The following is a 23,042-nucleotide window of genomic DNA, read 5'->3' as shown; positions in this document are numbered from 1 at the left end:
GGGGGCCAGAGATGGGGGAAGCAAATCAGCTGGAAACTCAGCTCATGAGCCCGGCTGTGCTAATCCCCTCTGCGGAAATACTTGTCCAGGTACCTTGGGGCCCTAGGCACTGCTTCTTAATCCTCCTCCTTCGTTTGATGCAGATGGATGATTATTTTTTGATTCTTCTTTTTCTAGTTAGTCAGTGAGTCAGAAACAAGGCAGCTGTCTGCAGAGCTCCAGCCATGATTTTCCTCAAAAGCTTTTGCATGACACAGCTGACTCCAGCAACTGCCGCTTGCTCGTGCAAACTGGGGCAGACCCGCTGAGGGTGGCAGGTTCAGCACGGCAGAGCAGCCTTCCTCCTGTGCCGGGCTGCCCCGCCGCCCACCACAGCCCTCCTGCGTTTCCCGGGCAGGTTGTGGTCCCTCTCCTTCTCTGATGGAGCTCTGGTTCGCATGGCCCAAACAGAAAGGTTCGAGCTCCAACGCAATCAGCACTGCTTTACAGCTGTTTACTTAGAAGATCCATTCAACTTAAGTTGGCCAAGCTGCATTATTAGAGTGGAAAATCAGGGAATCATCCATTTTTAATAGTTTTATAATGCTGGAGAAAGACTGGCCGCTCTGGCTGTAGGACTGACACACCTCTGAATACAGGCTGGTCAGTCAGACCCAATCAATTTGATTAAAAAATCATGGTATTTTGTACAATAACTTACTTTGGATACTTTTTCCTCTCAATTTGAGTCATTAATTGCATTCATTTCATATTTTCCAGGGTTTTTTCTTCCTGCAATGCTGAGGGCAAGAAAATTGTCTTGTGAAGTGACATTTGCATTTCTTGCGTGTCCAGATGGTAAGTCTCCAAGGACACCCGAAATGGCAGGACCCTCATGACAGCAGCCAGGCTGTTAGCAGGTCCCCCGAGGCCAGGGACTGGCAATACTGAGCAAGAAACAATTTTGCACATAACATATTTTGTTCCTCCTCAGCTTAAACTTTTTAATTTCCTGTGGCTATAAGTCACATAAGGAAAGGTCTCACCCCTCCAGGCCAGGCACTATTACCTTAGTGTTATATTATGTACACACCTGTGGTAAATATCGAAGACATAGATCTGTTTTCTAGTTTCTATCTGTAAATTCTAGCCTAGAAAAGCAGGGAGACCTGCAAGCCCAAACCACCCAAAGTCAAGAGGGGGCCTTCGAGAGGGAAAGGTTTTCCAGAACAAGCTTTCTCATTGTGAAAGGCTAAAATTATTGCTCTCCTGTGATTTATAGTGCCTTCAGTCTTATAGAGCACCTGGAATATTCAGCAGTAATTCAGAAACAGAGATGTGTGTTGTTGATACAGCATATCACTGCAGAATATATAGTATCAGAGTACCTGCACGTACTTTACACACCCAGAGATTATCCTGAATGTGCTACTAATGTGTGTAAATATATTTGCTGTTGTTGGCGTAATTCACAAGCACAAAATGAATGTGGCTACAACAAAGCCCTCTGGCTGCTCCATCAATTACTCCTCATTTTCTAGCTGTGACGTGTATCTGCTTATATCTTCCCAGAAATGATAAAGGATGAGAGATGACAATAATTTAATTTATGGCTTCATCACAAATTAAGTCTTAGGTTACAAGTATGTAATCTTTAACCTTGTAATGAAGCTACTCCTCATACAGCAAGGTTCTTTACCAAACAGAAAGAACCAGTTGTTTACTTCTGAGTGCCTGCAGCACTTCTTTCTGGTGAAGGGCTGGACAGACTCACTGCCTAGGAAAAAAAAGCCTCCTGTGAGAAAGCCCAGACCATCTTTACCCTCACCCAGATGTATCAGCAGTTTAAGCACGCTTCTGAGCATAGCTGCTATTCTCCTTTCTCCCTGACCCCCTGTTCAGCCCTTGGGGCACTCCCACATCTCAAGACCACAAAACCAGTGCTGGGCAGTGTTTGCTCACTGGTTTGAGAGACGGCTGCCATCTGCTAGCAGGGCAGACCAGCCCAGAGCCCTGCATCTCTCTGTCCCACGACAGTTTCCTTTCCTGTCCCAAATCTGCACAGTTCACCCCTCAATCCATGGCTTGAATGAGGCAGTCAGCATGAATAAGTTGTGGGACCAAGGCTTGAGAGACCTGGAAGTGGTGCCTGCTCTGCTACTGGTCTACTTTAGATATGTGGACACTCTCTGCACCTGAAGTCTGGATCTGGGTGCTCTGTATTGCTCTAAATCTTCCCCTTTGGCCTCCAGCTTAGCCACTGAGGAAAGACTCTGACACCTTCAGGTACAAGTGGATACCTGTAGCTCTGCTGTCCCAAGCCCCAAGAGCAATCCTGAATGCCCTGAGCTTTAAAGTCTAAGGTTAAAACCTTTCTCCCCGTTCTCTGAGCTCATGGGGTTGCTGGTTAATTTTTATTCTTTCAGGGACACCTAAGCACTGAAGCTAGTACAGCCAAGGCTTTGCTGAATCATTTTTCCAATTGTAAGTGAATGTAGTTGCAATAGGAAGCGGCAGGCCACCTTTCCCACCTGTGACCTTGCACTCTCTGGCACCTCTGCAGTCGTTGTGCATGTTTCCATGCTGCCTGTGTTTGAACTTATTTCTGGTGTGCAGCCTTCCCTTCTGTCACTCCTCTTCCAGGTCACCTCTCAATGTCCAGTGTATCCAGGTTACGCTTCAGACACCTCTGATAATGCCCTATGTTTTGGTTCCTCCTTTTTGCCTGTTCTTTTCTGCTGCACAATAAGGAAACTAGCTTCACCTCAGTTACAGCCTTATCATAGTCCTGGGTGGGGTGGGGGGGAAGACATTTATTGGGCTGTCTATAGACAACCCTGTGCAACCACCCCCATGGGGGTAGAGCCGAGCACCCATTCCCTTTCCTTTAACAGAAGACATATGATGAAGTTATACCAGAAGGACCACCAGAACATAACAAGAGATAAAGTCCCTATCATCAGAGCCCCTAGACAGATGCTCCTTGTCATGGCAGCCTGTGCAGAGTCACTACCCCATGAGAAAATGCAGCTGTGGGTATAGCCATCGGAGATGGAATGGTTAATGACATGTACTGAACGCAGCGCTGGGAGAGGCCAAGGAAGATTAGGGTTTATATGTCTTTTTTTCCTGACAATCTCATGTAGCTTCTCAGCACCATTAGTAAATATCTCATGCTACCACAGGATTTAACATCCCAGAGCCTGCTTCTGGGAAGCACTGCATGCCCCTGGGGCCAGCCCATGGCTCAGGCTGCCTGTCCCCAGCAGCAGTTGAGATACCACAGGATTGGGCTCCCCAGCTTAGATCAGCAGGGACAGTCCAGTGTAGCATGAAAGCCAAAACATGAAGCTAGAAGAATGTACATGAGGGAAAAAAGGCAAAACAGTGCATTTCAGGATAACTCCTGACTGAGGGTCACTGAAAATGTAATCATGACGCACGCAATTTTGCCAGCACTGGTAGCTGGGACAAGCATTTGGTCTTGTTTTTTTTCTATCACCAAAAGAAGGCAAGGAGTTCTGCGAGGAATAATATTAAGGTTGATTGATTGCAGATTAAGAGCCTGAATAAAAGCTTAATGACGTCAATGGAAGGATTGTCATTGGCTTGAGCCAGCCCCAAGACACTGCTCGGCTGATGCAATGGGATTTTTTTTCTTTTTAAATGCAATTGTTATAATGTAAAAGCTTCTGTTGGACAAAAATATCTCGTAGAAACAGAATTAAAAAGAGGCCCGGAACAAAAGGACAGATTTAGCTGCCCGAGATTGCTATTTCAGTGTGGATGTATGTTTATGTGATTTTTCACAACAACATACTTCACTCTTTGTGTCGTACAGAGGGAAAGCTCAGGTGTGCTGGGGTATAGTTAGCATTTTGAACCTGGGAGTTTCCCTGTGTAAACTAGAACAGATCTCTCTCATACAGTAAATGGAACATTCTTTATAAAGATTTTTCTGTGCCTCTAAGGACCTACCTGTCATTGGGGAGATCTTTACCAGCCCAGAGTGATTCTTTTAGCCTCCATGCTCACAGGAGCGTGTCATGCTTGGCACAGAGGTATAGGTGTTGTTTGCAGGAAAGACAAGGGCCCTGTGCCCTCTTGCCTGTAACATGTATTACCCATGAGAAACATACATATAAATATATCCAACTTTATATTACAGGTTATTGTCCTCTTTCTTCAAAGCTAAGGAATTTTCATGAAGTGTGTATACATCTGGTACCGGATCAATTCAAGATTACGATAAAAAGATTATTTATAGCTCTGCATTGACATTTGTTTATTGTATAGATGACATCACCATGCCAGACCCTTGCTTTAACTCAACATTTCCCACTTTTATTGCATTTGTGATCCTGTATATGGCCACAGAACAAATCATTAAAGAGGATTGCATGAAGGATAATGAGTACCATAATACTGTTAAGCCTCGCATACACTCTTTAGCTGCACTCAAATTCTTTTGATCTGTTGAGCAAAGTTGCAAGAAACAGAAAAAAACGGACATTGAATGACACATTTGCTTGTAATCTCAGATTTTGCAAATCCCCCTGGTGTACCTGTGTTCCCCTTTTCCTCACTAATGAATTCTGACACTGAAACAGATGTTGCCGTGTAAATTCTTACATTATTTTATTTCCCAGCAACACTGCTGCTCCAGATTAATTCGGTGAGAAGTAAATGCTCAAACATGCCGACCCCTTCGTCATGTCTTTCCTCTTCCTCTCCCCTTGCTGTTTGCTGCATCATGGTGAACTCCATCCTGCATCATGCAAGAGTGACAAGTTTTAATATAAAGCAGTGGTCAAGTTTCTATTATTTTCTACAAACAAAACATTCTGTTGCATAATTTTTTAAAGCAGGCAGGAAAAGATAAAATATTTTTTAAAAATTCTGCATTTCTATGTTATATTTGCAACTTTACTACTGAAGTATGCAGCTGGACCTGAGCCTGAGCCCGAGCCCAGTCACAGCTGTGAAATGGGGAAAGCAGCTTTGCACTGCAGGGCTGTCCGGTCCCCCGTGAGCCCTCCAGCGGTGCCTGCCCAGCCTCGGTCCCCAAACCCACCAGGGACCACCTAGAACAGCACTGCCACCGTGCTGGCTGCTGCTGATCCAGCCATCTCTGGGCTTCCCTTCCACGTCAATTTGCCATTGCACAAGCAGCAAGCCAGTGCACCCTGTTTTGTTGTTGGGGCTGGGGCGTTGTTTTATACGACTTTACAGTTTTGCTTGTAAAACACCTTCTTTTGAGTAGCTGTAGAAAGCAGCCTTTCTACCAAGGGACTTGTTCTAGCCAATTTTTCTCTCTGTGTTCAACATTTTATGGAAAAGAGGGGTTTATTTGTGCAAAGTAGGAAACAGGTTGCACTGGCTCTGAAATGTTTATATAAGTGACTTCACTGGCCCCAATCTCAGACTAATTGGCCAAATTAAGTTGCCTCAGACTTCTTCGATGTATGGCATGAAATGCACTTGTAATTAAGGCACAAACATTGTGGCACAAAATCATTTCAAGCCTCTGTACAGTGGATCTGCCAGTGGAGTCAGAGGCTACACAAACTGAGTGAGGGTGGCCCTGCAATTTCCATTCAGTCTGTTCAGATTTCTGAGAAAAGGCCCATTTGCCAGATCAGAACCTGTTGATCTTTTTCTCTTGAACAACCCCTGTTCTTCTCCCCACTCGTCACTTTTCTTTTCATTTTCCTTCTGCCACTCTCTAAATTTTCAAAACTTCCACATTTTTATGATGTCTTGAAAGCTTAGTGTAACAAAGGGAAAAGTGAAAAAATAAGGAAAAGTGCTACCCTGTGGCCACCACTTAGTTTATTGTATTTGGCAGCAAGTAAGAAACTCAAAGCTAAACTACCAGAAAGTTGAAATATTTTGAAAACATTCCACAAATTGTAAAAAACGTAAAAAACCATTCACCTCAGACTTTGCAAAATGCAAATATTTTTTATTCCATTCTGGTTAGTTTTTATTCAGTTCTGGTTTCTTATTGCGTTCACTAAAACTCATAACTGCTTAGGCCTGAATTGTCCCTCCCAGTGTGGGCTGCAAGAGAAAGGTTCTCAAGCATCCGTGTGGGTTTTGCTGGCTGGTTGTCACTTGGGAGGAGAGACACGGCTGTTCGTCTCTCTCTCTCTCCCATGGGAAAGGCCTTGGTGGCCAAATCTGGTGGTTTCCCAGGAAAATGCATGAATTCAGAGGGAATTCTTGGAGTTGGCCTGCCCTTTACCTTGTGGCCAGCTCTGAGTCCATGCCCTTTTCCTGTCCTCTGGTCCGCCCAACCACAGTGAAGCATGACTACCAAGGACCTGCAAAGCTGGTGGCCTTCACTTGGTCCATCTCTGTGGCACCACAGGGGAGTGCTGAGTGAAAATTCCCTGTCACCTTGGGCTGCTGTACATGTGGGGTTCATGAACAGCAGGAGATGAAGGCTCTGCACTGCCTTTGGGAGCCTTGTTTACATTTTAATTTGAATTTGCAGAGGAACGAAGCCCTTGCAAGCAGATCCCGGCTGCCTGCAGGGAGAGCTCTCCTGTGTGAGCTGGGTCTCCCTGTGCCTGGGTGTCTGCCCTGAGGACCTCTCACCTCTCCAAACCATTGGGGCTGGTGATGCAGCGTGTGAGGAGGAGGCGTGCAGAGGGCTCGGCTCCGTGCTGCTGGACCCTGGAGCTAACACCACCAGCCAACACACCTCCAGCTGCTGCTGGAAGCAAGACCTGCAGACATACAACTCTGCCCCTGCTGCTGTCATGAGAGAAGCTCTCTTGGAACTGTTTTGCCTCATGTTACACACTGTGTATGTGCAGGCAGCTAGGGGAGCTTCTTCCAAGCTCCTGCGTGGCTTTACGCGGGCAGCGCTGGGCTATCAGAGGTGCCAATGCTGCTGGCCGTCCTGGTCACCCCAGGGGACTCACCTGCACCTGGGGCGGGCGGCCATGCATCATGCGGTGGGGTGAGAAGCAGCGCAGCCTAGTATTAGCATCTCCATCGTAAATAGGTAGCACAGAGGGGGGTCTTTCCTCAGGGAGGCTTCTGGATTCACAGTCATCTGCCTATAAGCACTGCAAATCCAAGCTCTAAAGCCTTCACTTCCCTAAAACCAGCGAGAGTTTTGCCTGAGTAAAGGATTGCCATAAAAACTGCCCTTCTGGCATCTTCTCATTTCGTCTTGGCTGCTGCCTACACGTGCTCAGGGGATACCTCCAGAGCTCAGTTTTTGCTGCATTTGGCTGCTAGCTGCTAGCTTTCCAGCCTAAGATCATATGTGATTTGGCTTGGGGACACATCACATGTAGCTTTACATCAGAAATGGTATTTTGCCAATTGTAGGTATAATTAACTGACCAGACACCCCCTCCCCCCCCCAAACAATAGCTTCAAGTAGCCTTAAGCCAAGTTGTGGGTAGAATATTAAATAGACTACATTTTTCAGAGTGTATAGAAAGAATTAAATCTGTGGCTGGGGAGTGGCTCCAGACAACCTGAGGGGAGCTTTGAAAGGCTCATTAGTTTGCAATGCCGAGATCTAAACTTTGGATTCGTTGGGCTGTTCGAGCCCCTGGAGTATTTCCTGGGCTTTCACAATTTAGAATCAGCCTGATCACTCCTGTATTCACTTATCTTGGGAAAGAGAGAAGAAGGCAATTGCTGACGAGAGGCTTGTCACTGGTTCATGACAGCTTGTCCTGCCCTCAGGATTAATAGAGTAGTCGTGCACATAAGACACTGTGGGGATCCAGGAGATTTGGGTTCAGCTACCAGCTTTGCTATGGATTCTGTGGAGCCTGGCTTCTCTTGTCTGCAAAGTGGGGGTAAATAACAATTCCCTTTCTCTCCCTTGTGCCATCACATGTAATGACTTTAAAGAAAAAAGAGGCTGTCAGATCTTGATGCCACTTGGAACTAAGAAACACTTGTAATATAATTCAACAGGCACTATGGAGAACTCAGTGTCAATCAGACAAGGAAAACCAGCATGGGATTCAGGGCAGGACAAGAGCAGAATGCACAACCAGGTAATAATAATAATTATTTATGTGCATACAAAGTCACAGAAACATAGAAAAATGGAGGGGAAGGTACCCCAACGATCCCTTAGCCCTTCCCAGTTCTCCAAAAGTTTTGCCATTCCCTGCTGCTATTTGTCTAGCCTGCTCTCAAAGATGTCCACTCCCCCTATCAACACCACATTTCCATGCCTTGCTTATGAAAATGGCAAGATGCAGCATTCAGGGCCTGGCTAAAGTCAAGCCCTTTGCCCCTGCCCACAAGGCCCGCTACCCCACCACAGGATGAGATTCACTTTATTTCATGAATTTGTTCTTGACGAATCCATGCTGAGTGCTATTTATTTCCTTGCTATTGATTAAAAAAAATCCAGAGGACTAAAATTAACTACTAAAGGCCAAAGTCTAGCCTTTTTTTCACTAATAAGAATCATGCTGGTTAGCTGGTTGCACTGAAGACTGATAAAAAATATACAATAAATTTAAGTCTTTTGCCAACAGTTGTAACCTTGTTGAGCTGTGAAGCAGGGCGTTCCTTGACCTTTTTCTTTCTATGAGTGTATTTATCAAATGGCTTCCTCCTCCTCTAGGTGTCTCTTAGTAGCTACTACTTGATGTGTGCTGTGATCTTTGTTGTCTCCTCAGGAAGGACATGCATGTCTAACAGGTCATACATTTTGTCAGCCATCTCAGGTTGTCTGATAAAGATGCTACTTCTCTGTATGAACTCAGTGTCCCAAACACTGTAGGCCACTACCACTTGCAAAGCCACCATGGTCATGCCCCCTTTTGAGATGTTCCTGGTCTGCTCTTGCCTCTCACTTGCCTCAGCCTTGACTCTCTTTTTCAGACTTTATGCTTAATTCACACAATATAGTTTCCACTTTTTTGTTTCCCTGTAGTGTCCAAAGCCACTGTTTTAGCCAAGCTAGTCACTGCCCTAATTGGGATGTTTGTCCTTGTGCCCTTACTATCACTTCTTTGAGGAAATGCCAGCTCTCCTTGGCTTCTTCTCTTTCTTCCCTCCCCTGCAATCTGTCAAGCAGTCGTTTTCTCCATCTATTTATCCTCAGATATGCAGTCCCTGTTGATGTACTGTCGGAGAAGTACTGTGCATGTCCCAGGGGTGTAATTTTTCATTACTATTCCTGTAAATTACAAAGAAAATCCAGACACACGATTAAAAAATGTAAATCTTTTGCTTGTCTTCATTAGGGATTCCATATAGACTGGGGAAATTTTCAGCCTGAGTCTTAGGGATGAACAAATAAAAGAAAAAGTAAATATAAATTCAATAAATAATATAATGTAGCTTTTCAAACCTTCTGGCAAAGTTTAATAAATCTGAGTTACTTAGACACATGTTTATCATATAACTATTTGTAGGAACATGGTATATATCAAAAAAGTTAAATTTTCTTGCATTCCTGTACAGACATATTGTAAGGTGTGAGAAGAATGTCCTAGTCAACAACTGCCCTTTGCTTTCAAAAGCTGAAATATGTTCTCATATAAATAAAAGAACAAGCCAGTAAGTGAAGATTATTTCAGTGGAGGAAAGTAACAGCTAATCCAGGAGTTAGATTTTTCATTGCAGAGGGCATTTTACAACTTTGAAGTTTCTTTCATTCCAGAATGAATATTGCAAATGAATCCTAATTGTGAAAAATACAAGATGGTTAAAACATCTTGTGCTAACAAAAATGAAGACTTTGATTGAAATAAGCTTTTGGGAAGAGGTTATAGTTTATAATACAAAGAAAAAGAATTATGATATCAAAATAGAAAAATGTTCAATGTTATTAAAATTATATTTCCATTTTCTTCTTCAGTTGATTTTTTTTTTTTATTGAAGGCCAAAAGTATCCTCAAGACAGTTAACTGTAGTCAGCATTTTGCAAGAAAAATCTTTCCATTGGAAGACTTCCAGCCAGGTGTCCATTTCAGTTCTGTAGAACATATAATTGATTTTTCCATCTAGTTCTAGTCTATCAGATGCATTTAAATCTGTATTATGCTGCCTATTTAATGTGGGTGGCATATTTTATTAATTTTAAAAGACAATTTCTTGTTTCCAGTTTTTTCAGTGGAATTTTGCTGTTACCATCGACAACCTGAGGTCCAGATTTTGAAGCTCTTATTCTTGCTCTTGCACTGTGGCATGACCTACCTGATGCTTGTAACTACAAGTCTGTTGGGGTGACAGCATGCACATGGACAGCTGCTCTGGACTATAACATGGGTGTTCATGTCTCAAGATGCTATGTGGTGGCCAGTGTGTGTGCTCCAGCCTCCAGGCCCTCTTGGTGACTGCGCACAGAAGGCAGCAAGATCTGGCTGTGAATCCTGAGGTGGAATTCAGGCCCCAGAGCCAGACACCTAAGAGCAGGGGTCTCTAGAGGTGAAGGTGTCTGAGAGCCTCCTACTGTCCGTGGCAATCTGGTCAATATATCAAAGGAGTTGGAGAGCTTTTGGTGATCAGATGTAGGCATCTAGTTGAAATGCCTCTCTACTCAACTGGTGTATTGACTAGATCACTAAGGACCATAATGGGGCTTAGACACCTACATCACCTGTGGGCACAAGTGTCCTGATCCATAAGCTGAATCCCACCTCTAGTTTCTTAACAAAGCGGTCAGATCTAGGAACCATGGATCTGTTGTTCTACTGCAAACTTCGCCTTCGCACACAACAAAATGGTCCAAACCCTTCCAAGAATCTAAAAAAGGACTACAACCCCCCTCATTTTCTGTTGCTTTATTGGATGTGTTAACCAAGATCAGAACTGCAGAGCCACTCCAGTGTGCTGGTTTGTTGCGATAGTTCCCACAAAGAACAAATCGGAACTGAGGACTGATGAGCTGAAGCTGGTTCAAGGTAAGTTTCAGGGAAGTCCCAAACTTTCGATGGCCTATTAAAGTTGGTATTTCCGGTCTTTGAAGGCTTGAGGATCATCACTCCCTCCTCATATCGTTTCACTATTTCAGATAGATAGCAAGTAACAGTACAGCACATGAGGGAGCTTAGGCTGCTGCATACTTAAAAGTATCATCAACCTTTAAACAGAGGACACAGCAGTATTTGTACAGCAGGAGCTGCGAGAGGACTGAATAGTGTATTTCTTACTTCTTGTTCTCACTGGTTCAACTTCCTTTCCTCTTACCCAGCAGTGCAATTACTGTGCTGTGTACCAGCAGAGGAAGGAAGATGGCAGCATCAAAATACCAAAATTCACATACGTACAAGTTACTCATCAAGGATTTTCCACTGGCTCCTGAGAGTTTTTAAGTGACACTGGCTTAGCACAGTTTTGATGTTTCCCTAGTCTGAAGATGAACACAGGAAAATTGCTGAATGGTCTGCAATCTGAACGAGCAGCAAGTAAGACAAGGGGAATATTTTCTTCCACTGCAGTTGTTGAACTCATGTATGGACAGTCTGTCCCAGCAGCTTGAGAGTTCATCGAGAAAAATCAATGCCAGCTGCATGACTCTTGGCTACAAAAAGTCTCACTGTACATCTGTCTGGACCAGCTCCAGGTCTTATCTGGAAAGCTGAGTGATCATCCCTTCAGCATCTTTCCTATCACATATGCCTATCCTACTTCTGACAGCTGCAGAATAAACATGGGGTTTCATGGAGGAAAGCATGTGAGTGTTCCCTTGGATAATGGTTTCGTGCCATTTAGAGGTTAATGTTCCCATATTTTTTTTTAACTAATTAATACTTCTATGAAGGAAATCTTAAAAGAAAATGGTCCTTTAGTTGTTTGGTTACTCAGCAATTGTGGGGAAAAGGGATCGCAGGACACCCACTGCAAGCTGTCTGCATGGCAGTTAACTGAATGTTTGGTTATCTGATCAGGCCTTTTTTATGACTAACTAAATGCCATTTAACATGAAATTTGCAACTGTCTCAGTTGCTCATTCATTGACTGTATCATTACTATTCTCATGTCATTCAGTTGTAATGAAGAATGAGAGACAAACTGGTTTATCACTGGCAGAAAGAATGATTGTAGCACACCTAAAATCTGATGACAGTTAGTGTGTAAGTGCGACTGCCTTCTGCCTGAAAGAGAAACAGAGAAGTAAAACAGCAGAAGACTTTCTTACACACACAACTTGCTGGAGAATTCCCAAAAGAATGACAGGAAAATGTTCTTGCATGGCAACGCCACAGACCTTGCTCTGGGAAACTGGTTTCTAAGACATTATGAGCAGCAGGAACTACAGAAATTAACCAAGACCCATAATGGTCACCCAAGACTTGGGATGCATAGAGGATAGCAAAGGAAATTCAAGTTATGTTATGACATATGGGGTAAATCTTTGAGTGACTATTAGGCTATTAGGAAGGTTAGCACTTCTTTTTAGGAAAGTGGGTGTCTGAAGGTGATAGTATATCAAAAGCTTATGCAAGATGGACCTATTGGAAAAATCCGTGGCTCACTAAAAAACACCTGCACGTCAAGAGGAAACCCATGTCCCCACCTAAAAGACAGGCAAGGAACAACTCAATCTGTTGATATCTGCAAATACCTGTGCAGTGCACAGACTGCCTTTGGTATGTATGGGAAAAGCACTGAACAGTCAAGTCACTGTCTGAAACATACATGACAGTAAACTTTGCCATTTACTGTTTCAGAAACATGATTCCAAAGATATTTCATTCTACTGAGATATTTGTTTTAATGGGCTTGTTCTGGAAGTCTATAAACAGTCAGTATCTCCTGAATCTCTCAGCAAGAGCTTTGCTTCTTCTCAGCCATGTCCATATCATTCTCTGATGGAAATGCTCAAGACTTAAGATGATGCAATCCACTATATACTTTTGACTCTGTGTTTAACATCTAAGTACAACACCAGTCACCCAGGGTCTTCAAGCCATACATCAGAAAGGAACCTGCTCATCAGCTTCTTGCTGTGAATGCAAAAAAAAGGAGAGTTACTTTTGTGAGCCAGATGACACTTCTGATATTTTTGGAAGGAAGAATGTTAAATTTTCCTGGTTTAGACAAGGAAAGGTTTAGAAGGGAAAATGAAGCACAGCATCCATTCTGTATAAGAAAAAAGATCCCTCTGCAAATCATCTTTGCACTTTCTGTGCACTTTTGTGAAGCAGCTTTGCCATCTCAGTAAAACACAGGAAAGATGTTTTGCTAACAAGAAGTACCAGCCAGCACCTTCTTGCACTAAACAAGCCCTTCACCATGCAGAGGGGACACGAAAAAAGTATCCATCTTTTTGACCAATTCAGCACTGACTGTGTAACATTATCTCTATTTAGCATCACCCAGAGAGCAAAATTGTAGAGTGGAAAGTGTTTGTGCTGAAGGCCATGCCTACGCACTAAGCCTTTCAAGGGGGTCTTGCTTTGCACTAGATGTATGTGATACCATGGACCGAATGCCCCTGTGCCGTTGAGTACATTCCTGTTTGTTTGAAAGGGATCCAATTCACATCCTCCAAAACTCCTCTGTGATCACAGTCAAAGCACTGCACATGGAGACATTTGCTTCAAAAGTCCCATCCTGATCTGCACTAAGTTGCTAATGGAGACACAGCCAGCTCAGGGGTCTCCCACTGTCCATTCACCTGGCATGGCAGAGACACTTGGGGGACTGAAAGGCACAGTGAATCCCCACTTTTATAATGTGTCTGGCAACACTTCCACAACTTCTCACAGTTGTAATACTGACAGCATAATTTTCCAGCTTTAACAGTGATGGCCTCCAGGTCCATGCAGTCTGGATCTTTTTATCCCTTGAGCCCTACAAGCCAACTGTGACTGCACAGAATACAAATTAAGGTTATTCTACGTTCTACATCCTTGTAAGGACATTTGTCATGCGGTCTCCCCTCGCAGAAACCAAGGGGATATCGGCACGGACCCTGAGCAGAGCCAGCTGTCTGCCCCACCAGCACCTTGAGGCCCACCAGTCCCCCTGCGCAGTCGAGCCATGCCAGTTGAGACCAGACAGAGTAAGTACTTTGACGGTGACTGATTAAACAGGGGTTATGGAGTATTCGAGGAGACTGCCAAAATGCCTCATGATTAATCAAAATCTTAAAGAAATTCAGGGAATCTGAGAGCTGCAAAATCTCACTCTGTTTTTCATCTCCGGGGAAGGTAAACAAATGAGCCTGCTCCACACCAGAAGTTAATCAGCTTGGGAGACCCTGGAGCCAACAAACCTCGTAGCCATTCCCAAAACAGATCCCCGTCTCTTTCCTAGTGACTGGTTTTTAGCTAGTGCACTCTCTTCCCAACACCTCCTGGAGCATCTCCCTCAGCCTGGCCCCGTCACCTCTACTCCTGGCCGTCACCCACCACCTCCATGCAGTGGTGGCCCTGGGGGTCCCTTCTGAGGGCTCCCCCGGGAGGTGCAGGGAAAAGCCCGTCACACAGGGGAGATGATAGATACACAAACACACAACGGCAGAGGGACAGGACTCCTGGAAACACACAGCATAGCTGAGGCAGGAGAAAGGATCTGTCTGGTTACAGAAGTGAGAGCAGTTGAGTTAGGTCAATTTATAATACAGTACTTCACAATAGGTGAAATCCAGCTCTTTTCATTCAGAGGTTCCTCCATGTTCCTTCCCTTCTCTCAGGTGAAGAAGCCTGAAATATTCTTCCCTCTGTTACCTGAAATGCTCCCTGATGACTCCAAGCATCCTGGGAACAGCGCGGCTGACTGCTCTGCCATTTACTCCAAGACACTAAGACAGGAGAACCAGCAGCCAGCATGACTCAAACACAGGGGAAGGGCAGGCAGGAGCTGCCCTTAAATTAGGAACCCAAAAGCTGTAGTTTTGGACAGGAAGACAGAGCTGGTAATATCAGTTTTATTTGTGGTGGCATTGTCTGAAAACCAGAGAGAATGTGATGCTCGTGATGCTGGGGTCCTTTGCCTGGGGTCTTCTTGCACCCCTGACTGTTCATCACAGTGCTTCAGGAAGCCTGCACTGTGCTAAGCAGTTTGCTAATGGCTATCGACTGCTTCATTTTACATACACCTGACTTCCAGTTTACTGAATGTGCGTGTTTGCTTCCTCCCTGCCCAGCGCTGTCATTCATGGGATGCTGGAAGCAGCTGGGAAAGCAGCATGAATACCAGGTGTCACCCAGGGTCAAGGGCCTTGTGGGGTCTGTTTCTGCCCACAGCTGGCTGAAATACCCCATGCTGGAGAGCAGGGAGACACCAAAAAAGCTCTGGTACATATGGGCTGTGCTTTCTGCTTACACAGACTGGATAAGCAAGCACCAAGACAGAATATGGCATTTTTCTTAATGATTGAAGTTTAAATGTCAATGCTTTGAAACGTAAAACAAACACTGGGGGGAGGTAACTTTCTGCATGGCAACGCACATGTTGGAAAAACTTTGGGCTTGTGAGTAAATAGCATGTGCTTATTTGCGAGATCACGAACAGTGACACGCGCCTGCAAGCTGCTGCTCTGTCTGGGCCCAGAGCTGTAAGGGGCAGAGCTCTGTTGCTCTGGCATCGTAGGAATTTTTGTCTTTTTTTTGGTCTCCTGTGTGCTCAGTTTCCCATGGCACCTTCTGGGTCGCAGCTTCTGTGACCGCTCTGCTTGGGGTTCATCTTCTCCCCACAGAAACAGAAAAATGAAATGAAATGAAAATATATTCTTTGCCGAAGTTTTGTTAATCTGCAGAGGGAGCCAGACAGGAAATTTGTACATTGGTCCTCACTGACACTGCAAATAATATAAAATCCTTATTTCCTCCACAGCTGGCTGGAAGCTCAGCCCCTTCTACACAATGAGGGGAAATGTAATTTTCTGTTTGTTGTGTTGTGGAAGGTTCTCGTTTTTACAGGTGCCGTTGGACTCCTTCTACTTTTTATAAAGGGCTCTTGTTTCTCCTCATATGCAGGTTACCTTCCGAAAAATAAACCTTTGGAGGATCTGCCGCACAGACCCCAGCCCTCGCAACCGCGCTCACAGTGGGCATTGCCTATGGAAAGAGCGGATGAGCCATCAGCCCGGGGTGCACCTCGTGCCCCAGCCCTCCTCCCCCCGGCTTCCCAGTGCAGCCACCCCCCAGGGACTCCTCTGAAAGATGACTGAAAACAGTAACATTGGTAATAGCTGATCTGGATGCGCCTCAAATATTTGCCCCGTGATACAAATGCTTGTGGTTATCCCACGAACCATCCTCCAGACAAATGTTTTGAATTATCTGTTTCCAGGAACGAGCTCTCGGGAATGGCCCGGAGCAGCTCTCCCAAACATGTTAGCTACCTCGAGCCAGGCAGGTAGCTCTGCCACACAGGTAAACCCTGCCCTCGTACCCTGACCGAGCTGCCTGCTCGCCCACCTTTCCACAGGGACACGGGCAGGACGGAGCAGGCAGCGAGGACAGGGCCATGGCCCGCTGGGGCGATGCACGGTGCAGACGCCGGCTCTGCGCAGGCTGCTGGGTGCAGGACCCGGCGGGCTGCAGTCCCAGGCGCTGTGCCGGGGTGCCAGAGGCAGGGGGCTGTACAGTTTCTGATGGCAGCCCATGGGACGGGCATCCTTGCAGGTCCTGACAGTCTCCCAGGTCTGTTCCAGTGTTATCCCTGGGACGTGACAGCGTCTCGTTATCAAACCTCTCCCTACAGGAAACTTCCCCCACAGCAGAGTTTGGCCCGGCTCTCATAATCATCACACCTAGGCTCCAGTCTGCAGGCTGTTAACAGCAGCCCAAATTAACAAAGTAAGTCCTTAGTGCTTTACGATAACAACCTTGGTTAATAAAACTGGGGAAGTATATAATCACAATAAGGCTGCTATGTATATATAAAGGCAAGATTAATAAACCATTGTTGAGCCTGGGCTAAGTCAATAAAGGGGAACTGATTGGAAGCCAGGACAGCAGGCAGGTAATCATTAATCTGTATGTGTGATATTGAGTTTAAAGACCAGATGTTACTTGAAACCCGTGCAGATGCATGGGGTGTCTGGGAGGGCACCGCAGCCGCTGTTACCTTACACCCCTGCATACAGAGCAGGAAGAGCTGCATTCTTTGTGATTAACCCAGCTTGAACTTTGAAATCCGAATCCCAAATATTTGCAGGAAAATTGCAACTAAGACAAAGGATTGGGGTTTGAAAGGTCCTTTGCTTCTACAGTGTGGGACAAGCTTCCTACGGGGTTTGGGGCAAGTCCCTTCACCTCCTGGGACCTCACTTTCCCATGCTCAGTGTATGATTCTTCCCCAAACATATTTCCTTTGCATGTCTTATTTCCAGGGGGAATTAGTACTGAAGTTTTAGAAGGGAAAAACAAGACAGCAAAACTAAGAAATATGAAGCCCTAAACCTAAAAGTCTGGGACAGTTTTCACTTATTTCAAAGAAGAAGAGCACAGCTGGTCACAAAAGTAGCAAACGTTTCTGAGTTCAAAAGAAGTCTTTGCCTAAATACCTGAGTAGTGTTTTGTTTTGTTACCCAGCTCATACTCACAATTATTGTATGAGAAGGCACCATGTTTCCAGGAATCACAACTTCACACCTGTAAATTTCATATGGGGAGAAAGAAGGTCTTATATTCTGAGGGCTTTAACAGAGCCATTTTCCTCAGGATTGGCTGGCCAGTAAAATAATGCCCTTTCCTTTCCTTATCCCAGAGCAATCACCAGGGTCCCCAGAGGACAGGGAGAGCAAGGGCTGCGGTGCCCTGGGTGATGTGATCACCCGAAGGTGCAGTGTGCCCACACCGCAGGTGGAGAAAGTCCCGGCACGGGCTGCCACAGACCAACCCCACCGGCACCCCTTGCTTACGCAAGTCGCAGCCAGAGCAGACTACTTATTTTACCCTTGCAAAAGTGCTTTAACTTAAGAATAAAATATTGTTTTACCCTCTGCCCTGCTGCTCAGCGTAACTCCAGTGTTAGCTTCCATAACTATAACAAACCTCCTAAGCAAACAGGTTTTAAGCTCTGCTTCCAAACCGGGCTAGATAAGGAGCAAGCAAGCTCAATTAAGTGCAGTGGCCAATTCATTGCCCCGTCCTCTGCCTCCACTCCCCCTGACCCTTGAGAGACAGGGCTTAGTCTTTCCACTTTACAGCTCACCCTGAACTGAGTAAATAGGGTATTTGACTCCTCATTTGCATGGATATTTTAATTGCTTGGAGCCAACAAAAAGTCTCTGCAATGTTAAAAGCTGTGGAGTTTTGAGTGGATCTTTTCCCCAGAGGAGGGTGAACACAGCCCTGCTGTGGCTGCAAGCAGCTCCAGAGTTCCCAGCTGTGTCACCCGTGTGACAAACAGGGGTGAAGAAGTCGATTTTGCAAGGTGGCAATAGCTGGTCAGACTCTTTCCAAGGTGAGGGCGAGTCTCCCCATCATGTCTCCAAAAAGCACAGCCCTGGCGGCAAGCAGAGCTGGCAGGAGGGCCAGGAGGGGAGGGAGGTGATGGAAACTTCCCAGGGGAGGGTTATTAAAGAGACTGAACAGGCTCTGGTACATCCAAGCACAAGTAACCGTAGCAATGTCAGGCCCAAGTGCCCTGTTTTGTCTCATGACAGCACCTTCGCAAACATCTCAAACATTTGTTTTCCTTTGTGCAGCCTCACATGCCACCACCCAGCACCAACAAATACAAGCTCCTCACTCATTAAGCACGGCCTTATGAGGAAATATTGTTACAATGAGCTGCAGCTCAAGCTTGGCACGAACATAAAAATGAACACAGGAATAGCAAGCAAGCAAAAGCGCATGCAGAATAGAAGTTGGAAGGAGAAGCAGGGCCAGAAACAATTGCAATGCCTTCCAGGAGCCCCATGGGATAAAGAGGCCTTCAGATACTGAGAAATTCAGGAGACCTCTTAGGAGGAACTTGCTGTGGAGTTAGTAAAAGCTGTTTTAGGACTCTTTGGACTGAGATGGCCATCAAAAATGAGCAGGTAAATTTTTTGCTGAGATGCAGTGAACTGTGTTGCTGCTGTAGTACCACCTTCACCAAAAGGAGCTGCTGTGACACAGCTCAGGGCCTGTCCTGTGGGACAGGAGCCTTGCAGAGCTCACATGAAATGTGAGGCCAGTAAGCCTGAGCCCTTGGATATATGCATCTGCTCTGCTTGACATCTGAACAGGCCTGACTCCAGAAAACAGGTGCTTAGCGTGCTCCAAAGTTCACATCTTTTGAAAGACATCCCCACTAGTCATCCCAAATGGTTTTGCACATCCTGGCCTCAAGTCTCAGTCTTCTCAGCAGACTAATACCAAGGACAGTAAGGCTGGCTGAGAGAAGCAGCTGATGAGGACATCGTGCAGACCCAAAGCCATGGATTTCATTGAGTTTAAGGGCAGAAGATCACCAAACTGCCTGCAGATTAGACATTTAGTCAGTAAAGTTTTGCCTAGTTACTTGTCACTTGAGCCCCTAGGCACAAATTAGACATAAGCACGCGAATCCTCAGGGAACAGAGCTACTAACTGCCACCAGCAAAGAGCAGGATTGACCCTGCTAACAGCCACACCCAATTGCTCCGCCAAAATCTCCTGGTAGGGGAACCAGGCAATGTCATCCCGGTGTGGGGGAAAAAGAGCTTCACTGTAGCCCCAAATTAGACATCAGGTATGTAGATAAGGAAGATGGGGAATTCTCTGTCCATTTCACATCCCACCTCCTCAAGACTTACAAGGTTTTCCCCACCCTTGTGTTGTGCTGTGGATCCCTCCCAACAACCCTCTAGAAGTGCAGACAAGGAAAATGTATTGCACCGATCCTACCAGGGCCATGTTGGAGAAGGACAACTCCTTCCCTCTTTCTCTTTGATGGACCTCCAGGAGACCCTGGCAGGTCCAAGACTTCCTTAAGCCCTTATTTTGCTCCAGGTTGATGTTGAGCTCCTGCTAAGACCCTGAGAGCTGCTGCTGGAGTGATGACCTCAGCCCTTGTCTGAGCCACCGCTTGCCAAGCCCATGCATCCCACCCTGGGGCTGTCATCAGTATTTATCTCCGTTTCCATTGGCAAAGAGTGATTGGTTTGAAGGAAGGGGAAGCTGAACTGCCCACGCCATCTGTGGGACCATCCATCAGCGGTGGGGGTCACAGTCTCATACCTGTACAGGAGCAGGGGTGTTGTCTTGGGCCTGGCCACCAACAGGCACTCTCCTGGAGACCTCCCCGTGCCCCAGGCCTCTCGTGGTTGCAGACTTGGCAGCTGGCACAAGCTGGCCCCCATGCACATCTTTCCCTAAATATTATGTTTTTCAGGGTGTTGGGTTTAGATGTTGTATTTGGCAGGTTTCCTTCATTGCCTTTAGCAGCAACAACTTACTGATAGGAAGGAAAATCTGAGGACTTTAGTGCCTTATTCCAGCTCCCCTACTTTGTCTCTTACACACACACATGCCACCCTCTTACCACCATGCCAAGAAATGGGGCCAGGTGGTAAGGATTGGTGCTCAGGGCAGTATATACCTGTATATCCCTCCTTGCAGAACATTTCCAGGATCAGACTTTCTCTCTGTGTTTTGTTTTTTGGATCATGTTCACCAACTTCTTGATAGCATGAGATGTGGGGTAGATCAAGAGGTTCAGATTTCTCTGTTGGGAGACATGTACAGAGTTTTTGTCCTTCTTAACACTGCAGGCCGGCATTTCAAAACTCCCTCTTAAAAGCCGAAAAAGTAGCTACTCTCTCATCAGAGTTCAGATCCTGTGTGCTGCCTGTCTGTAAGGACCTCAATGGATATAATGGTTGCTCCCTGCCAATTTCTGAAAAACTTGGTCTTATTTCTACAGCTACTTTTGAATGTTTCAGCCACACAAATACATGGTCAGAAGAAAGAGGAAATGGGAGCTGGAGGGAGGTGGGAAGAGAAGGAGAGAGGAGATTCATCTCTTCTTCCTAACACAGTTCTTTGATTTGCGAATAGGAGTTGTTACCCCAGTATTAGGATTTGGGCTGAAGGTTTATGGCAAAGACATGTAAAACGCCTCCCCTACTCTGAGGAAAATATGCATAAGCAGAAATAAATACATAAAATTCAACTGAGACATCAGATGCTTACCAAGGCCACCCAGTGAGTTGGCTTTTATTCTAGACCATCTTTCTGTTCTATATTTGTGCATGTCTTTCACTGTGGGGTGCTTGGCTTGAAGGGGAACCAGGACCTACCACTGCTATGCCAATGGTGAAGCGAGGCCTTCTGTGCTGCATGTGCTGAGCTTTGCCATGGTCACCTCGCCAAGTGTCCTTCAGAAACAGCCAGGAAGCTCCTCAGGGTGGAATATGTAGGGGAGGAAAGCTCTTTGGCAGGGCTGATTTCTGAACACAGTGGATGGGCTTCATCTTACTCAACACTAGCTGCTGGAAGGTAACTGCTGAGCAACGAGTCCTTCCTATTTCCATTCCCACTAGAGCAAGTGAAGAAAAATGGAAGAAGAGGAATCATTTACCCTGGATCTTCATGACCTGGGACCTCTTGGGATGTGAGATGAATCCCACCCTGAGGAGCTTTGCGGGTTTCGGTCCAGTTTACTGAGAGCAGGAGTGCAGGGCCAGCCCTTGTCCCTCAGTTTGTTCTACAGACCTTGCCTTGCCTTTTGGGAGCTCCCAGTGTAGTCAAAACCAATGTAATCTCCTAGGTTTTACTCTGAAAATGGGGGGCTGTACACAATGGCTATTTATTCCTAATCCCTGGCGGTTCAAGACCAGCTGGTGCGGCTTTACAGGAGTAGGGGGCTGAGTCCCCTCCCAGGACCATTGCCTATTGTGCACTGTGCATGCTCTGGAGTTCAGCTGCAGAGACATCCAGCTCCCCTGTTTATGCTGCAGCTGCCTCCCAAACACCATTTGAGGATCCAGGCGAGACAAGAGCACTTCTTGTACTGCATGCAATATATACAAATTACAGGATAATTTCTGTCTCCAGGAATTCACAGTCTAAATTAAGACAAGACTGCAGTGAGAGATGTCACGAGAACTGGCAACAGGGAGAAAGGAGGATGGGAAATAGGAACCTTGCTACAATCTCAACCTTCTTTTAGCACACTGCCTTTTGTTTAAAGCAAACTTTCCTGTTTTCTGGAATGATGTCCCAGCACATCCCACTTCTCTCCCGTTTATCTCTGTCAGTATCTGGTGCTTATATTGCATTTCTAGATACATAATGCATCAACTCCACATATGGTATTAATAAGCAGTGGGTATCTGCACAGAGTGGTCGCAAACAGCATCTGACTGATTGCATTGCAGAAAGACGCCTGGAACTGGGGTTGTTTTCCCAGATGAACATAGGCAGGACATATCCGAGACCATTTTTTTGCCCATTCCTTCTCATCACATACATATTTTCAGGACTCAAAGTCTGGACAAGCAGAACATCGCGATGTCAACCAAGGGAAGATGTAAATCTCCTTAAGTAATTTTTAATGAAAAAAAATATTGAGTTACTCTGAGTGCCATGGTTTCTGGGTGGCTGGCTTTAACTTTAGCAATCCATACTTAAAGGGAAATTTTACAGTCTTAATATATTCCAGATGCTCTCCTAGTCCCAGATGAAAGCTCTGTTGTCGTTTACTGTTAATATTTTTGTCAGCAGTAGAATTTTATTGTAATACCCCATCTTATTTGTAGTCACTATTAGTCATGAGAGAAACTTCCTCTACAAGTAATCCCTGGGTCACTCCTTGAGTGTCCTGTCTCACTCTATTTAATTAAAAACCATTAACTGCTTGTTGTGTCCAAGACTTGTCTATATAATGCATGTATACAATGACTTTTTACCTGATGAAAACCATTTGCTTCTAGCAGTTAGACTAAAAAAAATAGAGTTATACTCTACAGTAACAATAGTTGGCTTTATAACAGCTCTCCGGTGGAATGAAAACAAGAGATTTGCTTTGAAAATAAACCTCCATGAACTTGGATCGACAACAAGGGACAGGAAGGTTTACTGCAAAAACAAGAAATGTATTTCACGCTGTTAAACTTTGATCAGATGTTAGTTTCTCACAAGGAGAATAGTATCTAAACATGGCAATTTTGATCCTTTGTAGTGACCAATGGTCTC

The 23,042-nt window shown here is 45.4% G+C and overlaps 1 long non-coding RNA gene across 1 annotated transcript; it reads left to right on the top strand.

Moving 5' to 3' along the window:
• Positions 1-755: 755 nt before the first annotated feature.
• On the top strand, positions 756-23,042 carry LOC138684196 (uncharacterized). Its single transcript, XR_011323571.1, has 3 exons — positions 756-837; positions 13,872-13,987; positions 15,906-23,042. It is a non-coding gene; the product is annotated as an uncharacterized lncRNA (long non-coding RNA).

This window comes from Haliaeetus albicilla, chromosome 2 (assembly GCF_947461875.1).
Source record: "Haliaeetus albicilla chromosome 2, bHalAlb1.1, whole genome shotgun sequence".
Taxonomy (NCBI): domain Eukaryota; kingdom Metazoa; phylum Chordata; class Aves; order Accipitriformes; family Accipitridae; genus Haliaeetus; species Haliaeetus albicilla.
The sequence above is the reverse complement of the archived record's forward strand: the minus strand, read 5'-3'. Positions and strand labels throughout refer to the sequence as shown.